At 40.8% G+C, this 21,285-nt stretch overlaps 1 protein-coding gene across 1 annotated transcript in view; it reads left to right on the forward strand.

Annotated features, from left to right (window-relative positions):
- Positions 1–346: 346 nt before the first annotated feature.
- LOC121916771 overlaps positions 347–21,285 on the forward strand; it is a 61,153-nt gene continuing 40,214 nt past the window's right edge. The window contains exon 1 of the mRNA XM_042442252.1: positions 347–406. The gene's annotated coding sequence lies outside the window, so the exon portion shown is untranslated. The remainder of the gene's footprint in view (positions 407–21,285) is intronic.

Below are 21,285 nucleotides of genomic sequence, written 5' to 3' on the forward strand. Positions count from 1 at the left end.
TAGTCTTTCTGTAAGCTTTATATTCTTCCCCTTCTTCTCTTCAATAGACCGATGAAACAAAATGTCTCCTGCAGAAGGTTAAAGTAGTTCTAGTCAAATAGTGCTGGAACAGATGATGTTTCCAGATATAACAGCTGCACATAAATACTTTTACTATGATATTGTTTCTGTTAGAAGTGGGATTTGGTAAACTTAGGTGGCTAACTCACACATTGAGCACAAGATAAACTCTGAAACACTAACCAAGGCAGTGTTTACTCTAGCAGTAAAATATTAATGGTGCCTCAGATGAAATTATTTGTGAGCTCAGAAAGCAAAGAACTTTGATACAGTTCAGACAACCAACTGAACAAGAGACAGGTTTCACCCATTCTACTTCTGTACTGGCCATCTTCCACTGGCAAATGTAATGTACATTCTTGAAGATGCAGAGTACCCCAAAACACCTGCCTTTGGGCAGAAATGGGATGTGGCTTTCACCTGTATGCCTTTAAAATGCTGAAGAGATGGGATGAGTTGAGTGAGGCTTGGTGGGAAGAGAAAGAAGCGGCCAGTTTTTTAAAAACATAATTTAAATTTTAATATAGGCTGTGTATATGATATTGAAAAGGTGAAAATTTAATTTTGCTAGTTGTTTATGTCACAACTATTGCCATTTATATCCAGTGATATATAGGAATTATGATTTATGAGTAACATTAGTACAAAAATATTATTTAGGATTTTGTATGGTGTGGTATGGGAGGAAGTCAATGCAGGGGTGACACAAGAATAGTGACACCACTGAGGAAGACTAGGGTTTGTTCGGCAGTTACAGTAATCTATGCTAAGTAACACTAAGTGGGGAAGATTTGTCCTTCAGGCTGAAGGGAAAGTTGCACTTAGAAACGTTGGCAGGAATAGTTAGTCTTCATTCTTATTTTCCATGCTTTTCAGACTTTGAGTGGAAATTCAGATTTTAGTTCCAAGCAGGGATACAACTATTGGCTATAACTGGTATACAGAAACCCATTCTTCAGGTAAACATTAGAGCTCATTTGCAAGTGCTGGAGAACTTGTCATGATCATGTTTGGGAAGCTGACAGAATGATTCTTACATATGCCCTGCCTGCTTGATCTATTGCTGTTGTGTTATGTGAAGACTCATAGTGTGTGTGTGACATGGAGTCTGACAGGGAGGCCTCTTGTCTCAGAAAATGTAATGAACTTGTTGGACATTGTGGTGGTGTGGCATATTTAAACTGTTAGGAGTTCAGTAGAACATTCTTCAGGGCAGCAGCAACTTACTGGACTCTTTAAATTCAGTTGGGGGGGGGGGGCTGAGTTAGGAAAGTGGGAGAGTGCTTCCCTGGTCTCTCAAACTATCAAAACCAATGTGAATGCTGGACCATGGCAAGCAAAAGAAATGACAGTATGCCAAGTGCAATGGATGTAATTATAATAGACATAAACCAGTCCAATGGGGGCATGGGATGGGTGTGTGTGTGAAGAGGACATGTATGAAGGGACCTCTATGATTGTGCTTTGACAATGTATAAAATAAATCAAGATGCCCTGTACAGATGGAGCATCACATGTGTGACTGTGTGGCTGATCAAAGGGGTGGCTATCCAATGGGATGGCATCTAGGTGGGCATTGGGATGTACTTGGGGGTCACCAGTGGTGTGTTTGTGCTACAGTGCACATGTATTATGGGGTAGGCAGCCAAAAACATTACCCAGCAGTGTGGTATAGCTGGGCCATGTGTATTTGGACTGCCTTGGGAATGGGCTGTGTGAGCAGTGGGGTTTTGACCTTCTTTGGGAAAAAGAAGGATCGAGCCACTTTTTCCTACTTGTCTGTTCTGGCCCTGAGGTAGCAAAAATAAGGAGGAGCAACAGCTTCCCCTTTAAGAACTGGCATTATCTTTCCACACCTGTCTTATATCTGTTTGAGGGCTATATATGCATAGCAGAGGAAGAAGTATAGCAGTATACTGTATTGTTGCAGATTTGTGGAGGAAGAAGTAAGTAACCAAGCAAAAGATTTTTTTTTGATTTACAGAAATTTCTGTTTAGCATCTTAGTTTTTGTATGTATATGAATAATTTGTTTGGTTTCTGAAAGACTTAATTTTAGTTGATACTATCTTGGAAGTAGAGTTGTCAGTTTCTAGTTAATAGTACAGAACAAAAAATGCTTGAGTACTTTCAAAAGATGTTTGATGTATGTTGTTTGGTTGTTTTCTGGTATGTTGGTTTTTGTTTTGCTTTTGTTTGTGACAGAAGTGGTATGAGGTGTCTGTGCCTGTTTTGTGGCTTATTGCATCAGTCGTGTCTGGTCACATATTAGTAGTAGACTATGTTGTTTGAATGTTCTGTAGTTTGCTGGTGAATGGCTTTTGGGCATTACAGGGTAAATAAAAGTCTAATATTTGTAGGCTTTCTAATTAAAATGTCATTTTCAAATATACCTACAATGTCCTATTGCTTCTGGTATCAGTATTTTTTTTTTCTTGTAAAGGGTTTTTTCTGTCCCATTCTATTCCATTCAGACTTACTATTTATTACTGTTATATTCATTTACATTCCGCCTTTGTTTCAGCAGTATGAGACTTAAGGTGACTAACAGCATATTTGAAAACAATATAGTTTAAGACTATACAAAAGCTTTATAAATATAAAAACGTAAAATTTGATATTTGGTATTATTGATATTTTAAAAATATTAAAAACTGAAGTTTATTAAAACATAACATTTGTTGTTGTGGTGTGCCTTCAAGTCATTTCCAACTTATGGCGAACCTATCATGGGATGTTCTTGCAAGATTTGCTTGGAGGCTTGCCATTACCTTCCCATGAGGTTGAGAGTGTGTGACTATCCAAGATCATTGATGAAAGTGTCCATTTTCAAGTTGTTAGGCTTTAATTTGTAAAGACAAATCATGTACATTTTTTGTGGTAACAAGTTGTGGAAGTTTTAAATCATGGTCATATATATGTATGTGGGGTTTTGAGCTTGGCAGCAAAATAACAAAGAATCTTATGGCACCTTAATGCTAATATATATATTATTAGGAGTGTATTGTTAGGGAACTCAGTAGGTTTCCTGGCCGAGCTGGGATTCGAACCCTGGTCAGCATACATTAGAAACAGCACAGCACAACATTGAAAGTCCACCTTGATTAGTTTCTAAAAGCCTGGTGGCATAAAAATATTTTAACTTGCTAATAGGAGTAGAACAAGAATGGGGCCATCCTAACCTCCTTAGGCAGAGAGTTCAAAAGTCAGAGAACAGTCAATGAGAAGCCCCTTTCCAGCAAACAAGCCAGAGAAGGTGTTAGGATAGAGAAAAGGGCTTTTCCTGAAGATCTTTCTAAATGGGCTTATAAAGGGAGATAGTATAGACTATGATAGCTATATCTTTGAATTCTAACATGTACAGGTCTTATAGCACCTTTGAGACTTACTAAGGAAAGAAGTTAGCAGCATGAGCTTTCGTAAGTCTACTTCCTCAGATGCATGTGGTGAGATAGGTCTCTGCAGATAGCCTGGACTCAAGCCATATATAGGGCTTCTAAGTCTTCTACTCAGTTCCTTAGAAATAAATCATAGAGTTGGAAGAGACCGCAAGGGCCATCCAGTCCAACCCCCTGCCTTGCAGGAAATCTCAATCAAAGCATCTCCAACAGATGGCCATCCAGCCTCTGTTTAAAGACCTCTAAGGAAGGAAATCACAGCACATACTTTTGTCTCTATAGTGCTGAGGTACAGGTGTTACCTTAGTAGTTTGTAGCCACATCTAGTCCTATGGACATGATGGAGAAGACAATCAAAGGAAACTCTTTTCAATCCTTCCCTTATTTACTGCTTTCCCAGCCTTCCTGCCTTGTGCTCCCCAAACATGCTGCTAGCCCAAGAAAGTTTGTTTCCTGAAACAAGGCAGCAAATGACAGTCTCCTGCTCACTTTAGCCAGGGTTCATATAGCCTGCCAAGTTAGAAAATCTGACAACCATCTCTTCTCCCTGCCTGCCAGGCAAAGAAAAAAACAGCAAATGAAAGCACTAACAATTTGTTGCCATGCTATAACACCTCCAGCTGTGCTGCCTTAGGAGGCAACTCCATTTTGCCTAATAATTGGGCTGGGGTTCCAGATGTGTGTTGGACTGGAGCACCAGCTGAGGATGTTACTGGAGCTGGGCAGGTGGAAAGGAAGACTAAGCACACCTTTCATTCTTGCATCTTCCACCCCCTGGCAACAAATCTCATCCTTTAATACCATGCCTAAGGTATGGAAACACAAACGCATAACATGCCGTTTTTGGCCTGGTTTCCATTTGGTAATTTATTGTAATATTAAGGGCTTGCTTTGTGATAGTCCCAGTTGTTTTCTTGCCCTGGAGAATGGAAACTTTTTCTGAAACAAATGCAACTTTCAACTCTAGGAGGTGGAAGCGGGGGCTGGGGAGGAAGCCTGGCTTCTGAAAACATGCATACAACAAAAGCATATGCACTCTGTGTTGTATCCCATTTTGCCCATTTGACATTTAATATAGCGGGCCCCATGAAAAAGCAAACAGGCACTATATTGTGGTATTGATTTTAGTGTGGTACTTCCTAAATTTAGAATACATGCCATTCAAAAGTATTTGTACTGTACCACAGATGTTTACCCTTCACTGCTGCAGCTCTGCTGTACTTGTGCAGTGCAAATTACCATTTATGAAGGTTTTTTTAAAATTACAGATGGCTACAAATATTTTAAAATGATTAATTAGACAACATACTCATATAAAAGCTGGGGGAGAGGGAAGGTTCCTACAATCTTTGAACTGTGTCCTAAAAATCATTTATAGTGATTATAGTCAAGATGATGTTGAAGTTAAAAGGCATTAGGAAATTCAAACCCACACTGACTTATTCCAAAGGCGGCCCTACTATATTTAGTAGAATTTATTTGCAGGTAAGCATGGATAAAGCTGCCACATAATTTACTCTATGGTGAACCACTATGGCAGAAATGCCTCTTCGCTCTCCAACATTTTTGGTGATTTAGCCAAATGCATTAGCACACCAAATAGATGCTGATTGCTGGTTTCTGGGATAGTTATTTGTGAGTTGATGTTATAAGGCTGTAAGTTATTTATCCGTAACAGAAGCTAGAAAAATAAAGACAACATGAGCTAAAAATTAGAGCTAGTCTTACCATTATACAGAGTAGGGAGTAAACCTGTGGGTATTGTAAAGGGGGTGTGTGTAAAGTGATAATTATTTTACATGTTATTCTCAAATATCTACTGCAGTTGGTGGAGAGAGGTGTCTGTGGAATTTTCTACCTCATCTACCAAAATGAGAGCTGGCTTTGGAGACTATCTACTTTGACTTGGTATAGGCATGGGTGCTATAATGCTCTGTCTCAGGTAGCAAAATGTCTTAGGCCCACCCTGTTATGAGCAAAGATACCGTATATACCTCATGTATAAGTCAAGGGCAGGTTTTGGGGCCAAAATTATGGATTTTGCTACGATCCATGGATCAGTTGAGGATAAAACTTAGGGGCATATAGCAAAGGATGAAGTAAAGTAAAACAATGTCAACGAACTTACAAAATTTTAGCAGATATATACTTAGATATGCTTAGTCTTAAGGCTGGATGAATGAGGGAATATAGAAGGTAAATGCTTCCAGGACAGATTATCTTGCTTTTCACCAGGGGATGGTTCTTTCTTTTAAATAAGAGATAATATACAGAACTGACATTGACCCATGGATAAGTCAACTCAGGTTTTGCGGGTCAATTTTTTGACCTAAATTTCTAGATTTATATATGAGTATATACAGTATCCAAACAACTCATATTTAATGTATCAGTCAAACTTTAACTAGTCTAGAGTTCAGTTAAATATGTGAAAGGGATGAGATATAATTCATTTCATACTACTGGACACATTGTAGAAAGCGCGGGATGAGTTCTTCCTGAATCTTCATTCGTGAAGAAAATCCAGAGAGAGACTGTACACATTCTAGGGTCTTTTGTGGGGGTAAATAGCAGCATACACATTGTTGCTGTTATCATTATGTGCATTCAAGTCATTTGACTTATGGTGACTGTATCACATGGCTTTCTTGACAAGATTTGTTCAGAAAGAGGATTGCCTTTGCCACCCTCTGAGGCTGAGAGAGCGTGACTTGCCCAAGGTCACACAGTAGGTTTCCATGGCTGAGCAGATACTTGCAGCCTGATTTCTAGAGCTGTAGTTTAATGCTCAAACTATTACACCATGCTGGCTCTCAGAGTACATATATAATGCCAGAAGCAACTTTTTCTGCTGGTCTGACAATCCTGTCCTAGGATTTTCTAAAATGGATTTATTGAGGGGAGGTTTGCCATTGCCTTCCTCTTAGGATGAAAAAGTATAACCAGCCCAGGATTATGCATGGTTTTCCATGTTTGAGCAGCAATTCAAACCCTGGTCTGCCAGAATTCTAATCAACACTCAATCACTGCATCATCCTAGCTCTCAATATACAACGCCTTACAATTTGGCAAAACCTGACAATGCTGATGCTTCATTAACATAGCCTTTAAGAGCCCAGGGTTACCTCCATGCTACAACAAAGTGACAGAGGAGAAGGTTGTAGAATAGAAGTGGGATCCGTGTACCTCTACAGATGTTGTTGGACTGTTCATTCCAGCAGACAGAAAGCCAATGGTGAAGAATCCTGGGACTTGCAATCTGTCAACATCTGAAGGGCTGCATGATTCCCATCCATCCTCCTTCTCCTAATAAATTACACAACTGTTTTTTCTGTCACTATCACATCTAAGCACATGGCATATGTTCTGTAAATATCTATATTGAAATTTCCTGATTTAAATGTAAGCAGTGTAGTTTATATACAAAGATGTGTTTCAAATTGGAAACTTTGCCCACTCCCTTGCACTTACCTATTGAGTATGGGTGTCATCAGTAGTAGGTGCCACCAGGAAGTCCTCCCTCCCATGCTAACTGATACATTTGGTAGGGGACGGTTTTTTGCAGAGGTTGTGGGTGGGGAGAAAAAACGTATACTTCTCTCCTCACATGTAGGACATAGTCATGTTCTCTATATGTTACAAATCTAGGTGCACCACCCCCCTCTCCCCAATGTTTAATTGTAAATATCCCATACAGTGATTGCTAATCATAAAATTAGTGGAACATGTAGTTAGATCCTGAGCTGACGAAGAGCTGTGCTGTAACTCCTCACGCTAGGCATTTAAAGGTCTTTCCACAAGGACAGCTTCAGACATTCTGGGCAGACATTCACAGGCTACATAGAGCCTCTTCAAATCCCTGTACTGGGCTCTGTTAGGTCAAATAGGGATCAGAGACCAGTGAGAACAGTGCAGGTAGTGAGTGATAGAACACTGAAAGAGCAACTGTTGTATGTACACAGCCTCTGGTGGTTAGTGGTACTTTCCCCATACTAATTTCCCCTTGACCCTCAATTTAGCACTCCAGAGGGAAAACAGCCAAAGAGGAATCACCCTTTCCAAGTCTTTGGTCTCATGCAGTTGTCTCAGTGGGAGACAACTAAGCAGAATTCTAGGTTATGGCAAAACCAGGGCTATCATTTCTTCAAAGAATGGAAAAGGGCAAAACACTGCCTTGCCTACAATATGAGCTAGGTATTTTCTGTAGGTCTTGAGAGGGTTTTTGCCTTTGCAAGAATTATTTTTATGCAAATAGTATAGCTAAGCTATTGATAGTGTAATGATTTTTAACTTAAGTATTTTGTGCATCTTTAATATTAGAGATTATCACACTAGGGCCAATTCCACAACAACCATGCTATTGGAAGATAATGGAAGTATAGTGCTATAGCAATCTGTAGTTATGCACAGTTGTGGAATTGCGCTATGACAATGGTGTTTATCAGACGAGCTCTTAAAGAGGTACTATTCCAGTGTGACTCCTCTAGCTGCCTCCTGTTGCATGCTGGGATTGGCAGTTTTAAGGAGGGGTATTTAGAATTCTCAGGCAGAGAAGTTCAGCTCCTTAAAACTGCCAATCCCAGCATGCAACAGGAGGCTGCTAGAGGAGTCACACTGGAATAGTACCTCTTTAAGAGCATAGTGTGATAAACATCAATGAAATAATGCAGTAATGTTTCACATACCGAACTGATTGCGTTGCTGTATCGTTGGTATATCATGATCGGAGGTTTCGTGCACGCATCCTGCTGCACAAGTCTGAAAAAATATGGTTCCATCCCAAACAGAACAAAATAAAATTTCTATAATTAAAATTAATATATATCCAGTTCAAATAAAATAGAGCCCTATACCTCAAAATAAGACAGAAATCTATTCTAGAAACAATCCTAGCAATGTGAGTCAATTGCAATCTGGGAAAATCTCCTCAATAGTACTGGATGACTTTGAAAAGTCACACTCTTTCAGTCTCATAGGAAGGCAAAGGCAATTCCATTCCCCTTATCTTGCCAAGAAAATTGTGTGATACCTTCACCTTGGTCACCATAAGTCAGAAAGGACATGAGGGCACACAATAAGAAATCCTCCTCCTCCTCATCATCATCATCTTTGTTGCAAGCACACTTAAAAAGCAAATGCATTGGGGGTTTGTTTGTGTTTTTGATCAACCAGCCAGTCCCTCTGTGCTGGCTGTCTACAGGGACTTTGCCTGTACAGAGACTTTTTCCTCACAAATTATAGAGGGCAAAATATTCCAGATAACAGAAAGTTTGGTGACAAACAAAACTTTCCTAATTTCTTTCTTGTCCCAGAGATAAGAACTTGGACAAACGATTGTGATTTCTTGATATGTCTTGTACACAATATAAGCTCATATATTTTTTATTATACATGTCAGCTTGTTTTTGTAAATGTATTGCATTTTTTTAAAAATACAGTGGGCCATTGGTATCTGCTGGGGTTTGGTTCCAGTAGGAAGTTTGGTCCCTGTGGAAAATAAAACCCATGGATGCTCACATCCCATTATTTACAATGGAATAGTAAAATGATGTGTCCCTTATAAACAATGGCAAAATCAAGGTTTATGTTTTGGATTTTTAAAAATATATATATTTTCAAGCCATGGACAGTGGAATCCACGGATACAGAAGGCTGACTGTATTATATAGTGCCATCAGTGTTCATAGCACATACAGAGTAAATCAGTAAAAGACACAGACAGCCAAGTCAATGGCATGCAAGCTATGTGAAGAAAAAGAAAAAGAAGCAGTACAGGGGTAGAAAGGAACAATGCAAGTATAAAACCAAGGCAATACAACTGTAAAACATGCTATCCAAATACAATTACAGTTGGCCTTCCCTATGCATGGATTTTTGTTATCTACAAGGGGGTCCTGGACCATACCTCACTGGATACCAAGAACCCACTGTAAATAAATACAACTAATAATGTCCAGTCTCCTTTTTTCTTTGAGAATAAGAAATTTTGTGAATATTGTATCCTTACTGGTCCAAGACAAGGTAGCCAATGTTCAGGCTCTGCTGAAATGAAGTCACACAAAGAAAAGGACAGGCTCTAATGAAGAGGAGGGACAGTAACAGCTAAGATTAAGGATTGATAAAAGCAAGTGAGCCAGTACAGGTAGCGTTTAGATAGTACTGCACACATTGTTAATACACAGAATGCAGTTAAAAACTTAAAATACACAAGAAAATGTATTCAGTCCTGATCTAGTTCAAGGCCATCCCTAGAGTGAAGGAAGTTTAATTCTTTTGTTATTGTTAACCACCCTAGAGTTGATCCCGATTCATGGCAAACCTGTGGATGAGACATCTCCAGGACTCCCTATCTTCCTCTGCTCTGGTCCAGTAAATTCATGCTCGTGAACTCCTTAATAAAGTCCATCCATCTGCTCTTTTTAAAAGGCCCTGTACAGACCGGCTTGAAAGGCTGGCCTGGGGCTGGAGTTGGGATGTCATGTCCAGATGATGCATTCCCTGACTCTGCCCCCAGGGTGCCATGATGCTGCACACCGCTTCACACTCCTCTGGTGCTGCATCCATATGATGTAGCACTGAAGGAAGACCATATAGCACACTGCTGTGGTTATGGCACCCTTTTTGCACCCTCAAAAGGCTGGATTGAGGCCATGGCACGAGGTTGTCGCAGGCCCGATCCGGCTAGAAAAGGGATGGCCTGTTGAGCCCCTTGATCTCTGACAGCATAGGGTGGGGTGGGGAGGATGGTTTGGCTGAGGGCTTTCAGATGGAAAGGAGAAAGTCTACTGGGCTGGGGGTTACAGGGTAGGGGAAAACTTTTGGAGTTGCTTATGAGAGCAATTTACTCATATCTCCTGCCCTTTTTGAATCTCTGGTCTTACCTGCCAAAGATGGAAAATAGGGCTGTCAAGGAGTTATGGCATCAAACATGGAGGCCAAATAGGGTTCCTAGATCCCAGGGCTTTGATTCTTTTTTCAAGTACTTAGGTAGTGGGGAGAAAATGTGAGGAATCTCAGAATAAGAACACTAACTTGAAAATAGATGTATATCCATTTTTCTCCATTTGTTAGACTTTGTTTTTCATTTGAATGGCATGTTTGTGTGCAACTTTGGTTGATGCTTAATGACTTTATCAGGGGCTGCTTCCTGTAACATTATCTGTATATAAGGGTTGTGATATTCCACTTCCTCAGATCTGGTCATCTAGTTGTTTTTATGCAAATTATTCTCTCTATACTAATTGCTCTAGTTTGCCTCCTAATTATGAAAACTAGGCATTTAAAAATTCTTTCACTACTTTTCAAACATCATGCCATTTTTCACAATTACAAGTAACCAGAGACATCCCGCTTTGGATCCTGTGCAAGAAGAAAGGTAGGAAATAAGGTAAATAGATACATAAAATAACGTTTAAAGTGCTGTTTTTTCAACAAGGAAACCCATGTTCAAGTCTCTGCATAGTCATGGAATTAATTATATGGCTATTGGATATCACTACTTCTCAACAAACCTATTTTAGAAGTTTGCTGTGGGGATTAATGGGGAGAAGGAAACCAAAGTATAGTACAAATAGAACAACAACAGCAACAATAAATGTTAATACACTATTTGCAATGCACAGACACATTATATTTTCTTTTTAATTCTTTGGCTCTGCTTTCCAAAAATGGGAAGATTCGTATCTTGTATCTACCACAATCAGCTTCTATCTGCCTTCTCCTCTTGTCATTTAGCCAGCTCCTTCTTTCCTCAGAGTGGCATCATGAGGTGGCTGGCTCACTGCTTACTGCTGTCAAATTGAATTCAAATTGAGGCGGCATCCAGATCCTATTGCATGCATTTTGCTGTCACCACCGCTGCTAGGTAGGTGCAAGGCAAGGAAGGTAGAAATCTGTGGCCTTCCAGATATTATTGAACTAAACACTGTGCAGCCCTAGCCATCGTACCCAATGGGAGAGAATGTTGAACATTGCAGACCAACTGCAATCCTGGATGGAAAGGGTTCATTGATTGCCTTACCAATGTATTAAAGTGCTTCTAGACTTACTTTCCTGCACCCTGCCCAGTCAATCCGTTCCTTTTGTTGAATCAAGAGCACCACTTCAGCTAGTTTGGATGGAATTCCAGTGTTTCTACCTCCACTGTAGCAGCTAAACACCTTTCTGGAATGAGCCAGAGTTTAGCTGTTTCCTTAGTATAAGCTGTAGCAGTTCGATGTAATGAGAAGAGTTTCTGTCATCATTAGCTCAGTGTGGGAGCAACTCATCTCAGCACACAAATGCTTCTGTGCATCATTTTCTGCTTCAGAAGCTTAAAAGGCTTGAACACCCGTGGCTGCAAAGGAATGGGCTTGTGTGTGCTTCTGTGAGAAACATGGTTGCTAACCCATTCCAGCCCCCATTCATAAGGGGAGAAGAACTTCCCAGGAAGGGGAAGTAGTGCCTTATAGATGTGGTAATATGCCTGAAGGTGCTATATAAATAACAAGCAGACATGTTTGTATAATCTTCCCTACCTTTAAAAAAAAGTTCCATATACTTTCCCCCAAATCTTTCATTTATTTTCATTTCAAAGACTGTGAGAGTTAAGATTGTGAAGTGTAAGTCACCACCTGTAACCAATTTATGATCTCTTCCAATGCAATTGTGGGAAAAAGGGCATTATTTGGAATTTTTTTAAAAAAATATTGAAAAACAAGCAGACTGATGGAATAGCACATCTGTTTTTCTAACACACACACACACAGCCCCCAAAATACAAAACCATGGAACCTGAATTCTTTTCCCTTTTTTTCAGTGTGGTATTTTACTACCACATGGCTTTAATCCTACATCTGGGCCTGTTGTTTTATGAAATATTTCCCACAGATGATGTCAATTATGCTTTTTGTCCCGGTCATCAATTTACGGACTTTTGGAATAAGACAAAATGAAACAACCAGAAAAAGAACAACTTATGTGGTCTACTCCCTGACAAAATTATAGTGCTGTGATACACATCTAAAATCAATAAGTCCACTAATGATTAACAGAAAATGTTACTTAGGTTATGAGCAGCAAAGTGGCTTATACTCTGCAGATGTTTGGCTCAAGGTTGCATTTTTTGTTTGCTGCATGTTTACCAGCAGATGTTCAGACCTCTGTTTTATACTACTTGAAGGAACTAGAGGTCGGTCTGAAGTTGTGTGACAGCAATAAGCCATCTGCCAGCAGTGCAGGTGGAATGCTCTTATTTTTGCCAGTCTGAGTATGGTAGAAACATTTGCTAAAGTCCAGGGCATTAGTCCTAAGAGCTGCTTGGTTACTAGAGCAGAAAGGATTGTACTGTAGTATGAATTTCAAGAACTGGATTACCCTCAAACATCTCTTTAGGAATGGCTGCCTTAAAATGGATTAGACTATTTGTCCCTCTACTGCTGTACGATCTACTCTGATTGGCAGCAGCTTTCTAGGGTTTCAGTTAGGAAGGTGTTTTTCCTATCACTTACTTCCTTAGGAGTTGGAAATTTTTACATGGATTTCAGGGCTGCACTTGTAGTTGGTGGGGCCACACATGTGAGCACAATTGGTGGTTGATAGAGTCAGGACAGGCAGTAACATATGTTGGCCATTTCCATATAGCATACTCTGTTAGCTGGGGCTGGATGAAAGCCTGTACCTCTCCAGTTATTCTCATCAAGATAGATATTTTTCTGCTGCTAATAGAAGCAGTGGCACAACAATCTGTTCCCTGTTGGTCCATCAACAGTGGATCATCTGGACAGTAGAGAAAACTAGATGGAGGTTCTCATAACTCTGCAGTCTGCATGCAACTCTGCATGTACAGCTTTTAAGTGCAGATGAAAGAGGTTGAATCTGACACTTTCTTCATGTTAAGCATGTGCTCTTCTGCTAAGCAATGGCCTCTATTTTCTCTTTGACTGTTCTTAACAAATCCATGAGCTGCAATGTAGTATGTGAGATAATGTAAGTTAAAGCTGTGATGCACATCTGATATTCCTATAGGGGCCAAGTTTGCCTTTGCCTTCCTCTTAGGCTGAGAGTGTGTGACTTGTCCAAGGTCACCCAGTGGGTTTCCATGGTTGAGCATGGATTTGAATCCTGGTTTCTCAGGGATGTAGCCCAACAGGAAAACCACTATATTTCATTCTCTCACTCTTTCTACCCTCCTGGCTTATATTCCAACACAAAGGATGGACAGCAATATTTGTAGGAAGAGTCCATATGAATGCTAGGAGATAACAATTATACAAAAGAACATGGAGGATGGAGGACAGAATCTTGGAACTATGGAAGCCAAAGGAATAGCTTGAGTGAACAGGAGGTCTTGGAGGGAGACATGGCTGCCCATAGGTTTTAGAAAAGTACTAGGAACTTCCACTGAGCACCCCACAAATGCAACTATACATAACAGTGCAACAATTAACCAAACTCACAGTATAATAATAATAATAATAATAATAATAATAAATTTTATTTGTATACCGCTTTTCCACAGATCAAAGTATGAGTGGGCAAGCTTGCTGAAATTGTGTTAGAATAACTTAGTGCGTATGTATATATGAAATTCTCTCTGGAGGAGCAAGTCTCTCCATGCCTACTGGTCATGATGGCTATGTGCCACCTCTGCTATCAGAGGCAAGTATCTGAATGTTAGTTGCTGAGGATGCTTTTGGTTTCATGATCTGCATGTGGACTTTTCACAAGCATCAGCATAGCTGCTGTGGAAACAGAATGTTGTACTAGATAGACCTTTGGTGTAGCCCAACATCTCTTCTGTTCCATTCCTATATTTGATGGAAAGAAAGAACTTTATCACACCAGGCTACTAAGATGCCACAAATGGGTTTGTGTAGGAAATGCGAAAATACAGGTGTGGACACAGTCATTTTTGCACAGCTCCTCAAATATGTCATGGTGCTGCTATAATTCCAGGCTCTGTCTTCTGCATGCCAGCCTTCCTAACTCTGTCGTCTTGCCTTGTGCCCTTTCCCAACATGCCTTTTGGTCTGTATTTTTTTTTTACATTTTCAATTGTGCAGTCACAACATTTGAGTTACAAAAAGCAAAGCAAAGAAATTGGGGGGGGGGGGCTGAAAGGTAGAGGAACATAATCATGCCCACTTGCACCATGTGACTGCCTGCATATCAGAACTGCAGCAGTGGATTTCAGGGCCAAAACCTTTAGGGAAGAAAAGTTGATACCTATCTTGCATAATTAGTAAAAGATCTATAAGAATAAATTAGTGAATGGGGAAGTTGGAATAAATGTATATACTGTGGCTAATCAGAGGAGTGAAGTTCCACTCTTTTAAACTACTTTGTTTATGTCTATATATGTGTCTTTTTCTCCTGTAATGTTTGTTATGCATGTTTCACTTCTTAGTTTAGTAAGTAAGTAAATAAAATTTATTGTTAAAAGAACTGCAGCGGGAGGAATGCATCACGTATGACTCAATAGTGCAAAAAACAATGTTATTGAGAAACATTGCTGGGTTTTGCCCATCAATGAAAAGCAGTGTTCCAGGAATGGCTGGCAGAGGAAGCAGCTACAGGACAGACATATTGTCATGTTATGAAGTAGAGCCATTGACACTGCTAACCAGATGTTATCCTGCATTGGCAGCCTTGTGTGATAAAGTCCAAAGTGTGTGCAATGGCTAGCAACTCTGATTAAGGCATAAAGATGCCAGTAGTTAAAAGAAAAATTAAGGCTAAAGAAACAAATTAGTGAAGTAAGAACACCATTAAAGATAGGAAATTTATCTTAGAGTGCTATAAGGGGGTGAAGAGAAAAGGTAGAAAGATTCCTAAGCATATAATTTTACATCTCAGGATAGGAAAGGTGGATAAGAGACTTTGGGTCAATGAAAAACTACTTGATCTCATCACTGCTGCTCTCTCTAAGGAGTTTAGTGCACAGCTAAAAACAAACAAACCCTGCTTACTTTTGCCGGGTGAGTCCTAATTTGGGCTGCATCTGGATATTATACTCAAAATGCAGTTGATACCACCAGCCAGGTGCAGCCCAGGTAACTTCCAGCTAGAAGCCATGCTCTGCCAGTCAATTTGCAAGGCTGGGAGGTTCTTGGTTTTGAAAAAAGGCTGGCTGAGTGCACCTTCTAGCCAGAAGTTACCTGGGCTGTGCCCAGCTGGCACCATTTTGAGTATGATAATATCCAGATGCAGCCTGAATTAGGACTCAAACTGGCAAAAGTAAGCCAGGTTTTTTAGCTTTGTGCTAATCTCCTAAAACTAATCCGATGAAAGGCCATCACTCCATTTTAGCTGCCACCACCCTGGGAAGGAGAGAAGAAGAAGCAGACACAGCTCCATCATGCGTAGCCACAGGGGCAGATGAAAGGCCCTCCCTCCATTCCAACTGCCACCACCCTGATCTTGAGGGAGAGAAGAACTGGCAGTATCTGTTGGACTTGATCCCTTTCCACACTGTCATTCCTTCTCCTTTTGAGTCATATATTTTTAGACTCTAAGGCTGAGGGCAGGGACTTTTGAATTAGTAAACCACTCAGAGTTTTTGTGGCTGAAAAGCAGGGTATAAATACTTCAATTAATTAATTAAGACAACTGTTTAGGTGCTGAACATTATTACATCTCCATCAATATTAAGCACCATGGCTAATGTGTTCAGCAAAGTGACAGGCTGCATGGTGTATGGATGTCTTCAACCTAGCACTGATCTCAAGACTGATCTTTACTATTAATCTTGAAACCAAAAAAATTTCATCTTAAATATTTTGCTTCAGAACATAGGTGCTTAATATTTCTTTAATTATTGTGATTGCAAATATTGCTTAGGCCATCCATGCATAATAAACAATGGGAACCTGAATTACTCTGCATGTACATTGGCTGCAGGTTTCAGTTTATTATGTACTTTGTTCCAAGAACCTTCTGTCCTGACATTTTGGGACAGGGGCAGATGGTGGTGAATGGTGGGTGGTCAGGCCATCTATGCTCAAGAGGATCTTCGCATAAATGCTGCTGGCTTGAGCAAACCAAGCAGAATTAAATGTACTGGTCTGGCATGAGTAAGATTTTCTCTCTCCGCAACCCCCCCCAAAAAAAAAAAAAAAAACCCCAAGGAAATTGAATGCCCATTGCAGAGGTATGAAAGAACACACAAAATATTTTCTGTGAAAATCTGCCACAGGCAGAGAGTTGAACCATTAAACCTCAGTCTGGTACTAGTTCAGCTGTGATGGACATTCTTCTGATTTGGTGCAGTCCAGGTTAATACAGATTCAGTAGCTAATTCAGCACATCATATTACACTTCAATCTCTGGAGTTTATTGCACAGACTTTTAACCTGACTGCACCCTAATGGGATGCATCTGAGATGCGGGATGTAGGCAGGAATTATCGCACTTAATTCACATTTAATTTTGCTGGTCAAGTGTAGTCCGGATCCCAAGTGTCACTTTTCAAAGTCAGAAAGCTCCTGGCTTTGAAAAGTGGCATGCTGAATGCACCTGGGACCCAGGATGCAGCCGGGCTGTACTTAGCCTGTGAAATTAAATGTGAATTAAGTGCAGTAATTCCCACCTGCATCCTGGCTGCATCCTGTTAAGGTGCAGTTAGGTTAAAAGTATGTGAGATAAACTCTGAGTTTGATGTGCAAACAGTGTGAAACACATTAACCTATCTAGTTCATTTTATAGCTTCCAGAAGAGTTGCATTTCAGTGAGATTTAACAGTCTTCCTTAGCAGTTGTGGATAATTCAGATGTTCTTTCAACAAAGGAAACCTGTATGTGAGTGTGTGTGAAGAAGGCATATTTTAACAACTATCAAACTGGTTAAGATGGACCTCCCCTTTGAGGTTAGTGATTGGATTTGTGTTAACCATTTCAATTGTAGAATTAAAAGACATAGCCATGTTTGTCTGAAAAATTATCATGGAAAGAGATCACCTTTGAGACTAACTGAAAAAAAAAGCTTCTTTCTTTGAGTTAGGCTGCATCTGCACTACAGAAAAAAAAATTTCAGGTTGGCACCTTTTTAACTGCCATGGCTCAATGCTGTGGAATTCTGGGGATTGTAGTTTTGTGAGATATTTAGCCTTCTCTGTCAGAGAGTCAGTGTGATATAGCAATTTGAGTGTTGGATTATGATTCTGAAGACTGGGGTTTGAATTCCCACTGAGCCATAAAACTCACTTTGTGACCCCTTGAGCAAGTCACACATAGGGTTGCCCAAAGTCAGGACCTCCAAACCGGGACCAATGTAGGACAATATTTTCAAATGTAGGACACATTTTATAAAAAATGGAGGACATGCGAAAAAATTTATGATTTTTAAAAATGTTAATATAAATGCATGTTTCTTAGGCATGATCAAAATAGAGGACATTTTGTCATTATTCCTAGACAGATGGCAGAAATGTACTTCCCTTTCCCACCCACCCCCCCCTTCCCCATTCCAAAACACACACGAAGCACATTTGGGCATTTGCAAACTGACTCACACAGCTAGGTCTTTGGATGATGATGATGATAATAATAACAATAATAATAAACATGGAAGGTCCCTTTGCAAACTGACTCACACTGGGGGAAGCCGAAAACGTCCCCCCTCCCGGCCCAGAGGCCTACTTTTGGTCCTCTCCTCTGCTGCTTTTGCTGCTGCTGCGGCTGCTTCGGTGGGGGCTGCCCGTTGCCCTCCTCTGCCTGCCGCCTCAGTCCCTCGCCGGCCCACGTGGCGGGCAGGAAGTAAACAGAGGAGAGCTCCTCCTATTTAACCTGGGTGGCCAATGGGGTCAGAGAGCTGGAACAGCCCCGCCCCCTGCCAGCAGACACAAACTCCTGAAGCAGGGGGTGGGCTGTTCCGCTATTGGCCAGCCTGCCAGCCAATAGGAGGTGCTCCAGCCTCCGACAGAGCCCTACGCGCACCTGCACAGAACTGTGAGTGTAGGTGCGTGGGGCACAGGGCCCAGCTTGCGGAGCTGAACCGCGGCAGCGGCTAAGGCCGCGTCGGTGGCGGCGTCGGCGGCCAGAGAAGCAGCCACAGCAGGCCACACAGCAACAGCTGCATTGGTGGTGGTGGTGGTGGTGGTGGCAGCCGCAAGAGCGGCCAAAGGCGCTGCCAGAGCAGCGCAATAACAAAGCCTGCGGGCAGGGGCAAACCCAGAACAAATGCCAAACCGTGGCATGACCGTGCAGATGGTCCAAAAGCGGGAAATTCCCGCCCCCGCCAGGTTATGGCAACCCTAGTCACACACTCTCAGCTTCAGAGGATGGCAATGTCAAACTCCTTCTGAAAAAAATTGCCAAGAAAATCACATGAAACCACAGTCATTGGAAATAACTTGAAGACACACGACAAAAACAGGTCAAGACAGCTCTGGTGCCAGAACAAATGACAATTCCCAGAAATCCATAGTATTAAGCCATTAAGTGGTGTCAGTATGGATTCTTTCTGCAGTCGAATGCAGCCTTAGTTTCAAAGGTGCTACAAAAAACCCTTTGCCTACTGTTTCGATTGTGTGTTTTGATAATGCTATGGGTACCTATTGGAGAACAGAGCACTGAGTCCTTGTATTGTAATGGTGCCGAAATTGGTATGGAGAAGGGTAGTGAAACTAGATGATGAAGAAAGACTGTGTCCCTTAGATCACTGATGATCAGCTTCAGTTGCTGGTTTTCAGCTAGCCAGCCTGTAGGAATTGTTCCGTTCATTCTAAACTAGAGGAACACAGCAGTGGTAACTGATTCCTTTTATGTGCTGGGTTTTTAATCTGAATTTGAAAGGATCTGTGTAAGGTGTTGAATTCTCACCACAAAGATCCAAAACACACTGCAGAAATAATCCAGTTTGAACTACTTTAACAGCCCTGGCTCATTGGTAGGGAATTCTGGAACTGTAGTTTATTGTGGCACGAGAGCTCTCTGACAGAGAAGGCTAAATGTCTCACAAAACTACAGTTCCCACAATTACCTAGCATAGAGCCAGGATAGTTAAAGTGGTCTCATGGGATTATTCCTGCAATGTCTTTTGGACCAAATAAGGAGCAGCCCCTTGGATAGCTTATTTAAATTGTGAACTAAAAATCAGACCAGATTCATTATCCACACAGAAAAATTGACTGTAAAATAGGAAGGTTGTAACGGTTGCTATAGAACTCAATACAGTTTCTGTGTTATTTGAATAAAACTTTGAAAATGGTTTCTGGAAATAAAAGAGGGACATCATACCTTTTTATGTTCCTATATCTCTATTTTATCATATTTCAGTGTGAACTTTTGAATAAATCACAGAAGGCAACATACATTTTTAAAAAGAGAATGACTTATTATAGTCTAAGAGGCACACCAGTATTACACCATGAAAAATGAAAATGGAAGGAAGAGAAAAGGAATACAAATAATAGAATCATAGAATCATAGAGTTGGAAGAGACCGCAAGGGCCATCCTGTCCAACCCCCTGCCATGCAGGAAATCCAAATCAAAGCATCCCCAACAGATGACCATCTAGCCTCTGCTTAAAGACCTCCAAGGAAGGAGACTCCACTACACTCCGGGGGAGTTTGTTCCACTGTCAAACAGCCCTTACTGTCAGGAAGTTCTTCCTAATGTTGAGATGGAATCTCTTATCCTGGAGCTTGCATCCATTGTTCTGGGTCCTGTTCTCTGGAGCAGCAGAAAACAAGCTTGCTAGGGGTGTGTGTGAGTGAGTGAGTGAGTAAGTGAATGATTCTTTTGTAATTATGATCAGTTGGAATGGCCTTTGCAGGAGATAGTCCTGGATAGGAGGAGGCTGCTTGATGTAGGAAAGGAACTCTCCCATTGATTCTTTCAATATGGACAGAAAAGACTGTGATTATGAATCTGACTGTGGTGCATATACGTTAAATAATAGACTTTAACCCCTATAGTTGACTGCTTTGACTTAATTTATTTTTCATGGTGTGTCCATCTCTATCTCTAGAGTGGTGAGAAGCTGACCACAATCTTAAGGAAGAGAAAAATAAATGGGGCTGTATTATGACTGAATGATAACAGCAAGAAGACCTTTCATCTATCCCAGTCTCAATTAATTCTCCACCATCTTTCAGTTGATAAAATGATCTAGTTTCTCTCTCCTCCTCCCTCTCTCCTTTTTTGTCCTCACTTTACTTCAGTTGGTGTGTTCAAAGTGGAAAAGTAGCTTGCATTCATTTATCTAAGTAGGTCGAAAGGGGTGTGGGGAGAGGATCTTTTTTCAGAAAGCTCAGGCAAAAGGAACCTGCTGCCGTCTCTCCTAGCTTCTCATCCTCATTAATAACTTTTGCTATCTGGACCACACTCTGATGTGCTTGACAACAAGTATCTTGATTTTCATCTGTGGAATGCTGATAGGGTATGGTAACCAGCCCTTCCTTTAGCACTGTTGATGCAAAATGTGGTAATGTGAGTGAAGAGCCAATAATCGGTTGGGGTTGCATTCCCCAAAAGGCCCTCTATATTAGAAGTGTGACCTGACAAAAGAATAAACATAGAATAGTGGGACAATTCTCAACTTCATTTGAAGGCTTACAGAAGCAAAGCAAGGAAGCTTAGAAATGGAAATCTCAATGAAGAAATGTCTTCAGGGAGGAAAGAAGGAAAGAGCGAGAGGTAAACCTGGCTAAAAAAAAAGAGTAGCATCTGAAAAGCAGGAAAATATGAGACAGAATTAAGGGAATGGCCAAGTGATTGAGAAAAGAACAGGCTTGTGAAAAGGATTTGGTTTTGGAAGAACTTAACAAGGTCTTAGGACTGGGGGATATATGCAGAGGGACAGAATGAAGTGTGGAACAAATAGATGAACCAGCTAATGTAGGGTTGCC

The sequence above is a fragment of the Sceloporus undulatus genome, chromosome 1 (assembly GCF_019175285.1).
Source record: "Sceloporus undulatus isolate JIND9_A2432 ecotype Alabama chromosome 1, SceUnd_v1.1, whole genome shotgun sequence".
Taxonomy (NCBI): domain Eukaryota; kingdom Metazoa; phylum Chordata; class Lepidosauria; order Squamata; family Phrynosomatidae; genus Sceloporus; species Sceloporus undulatus.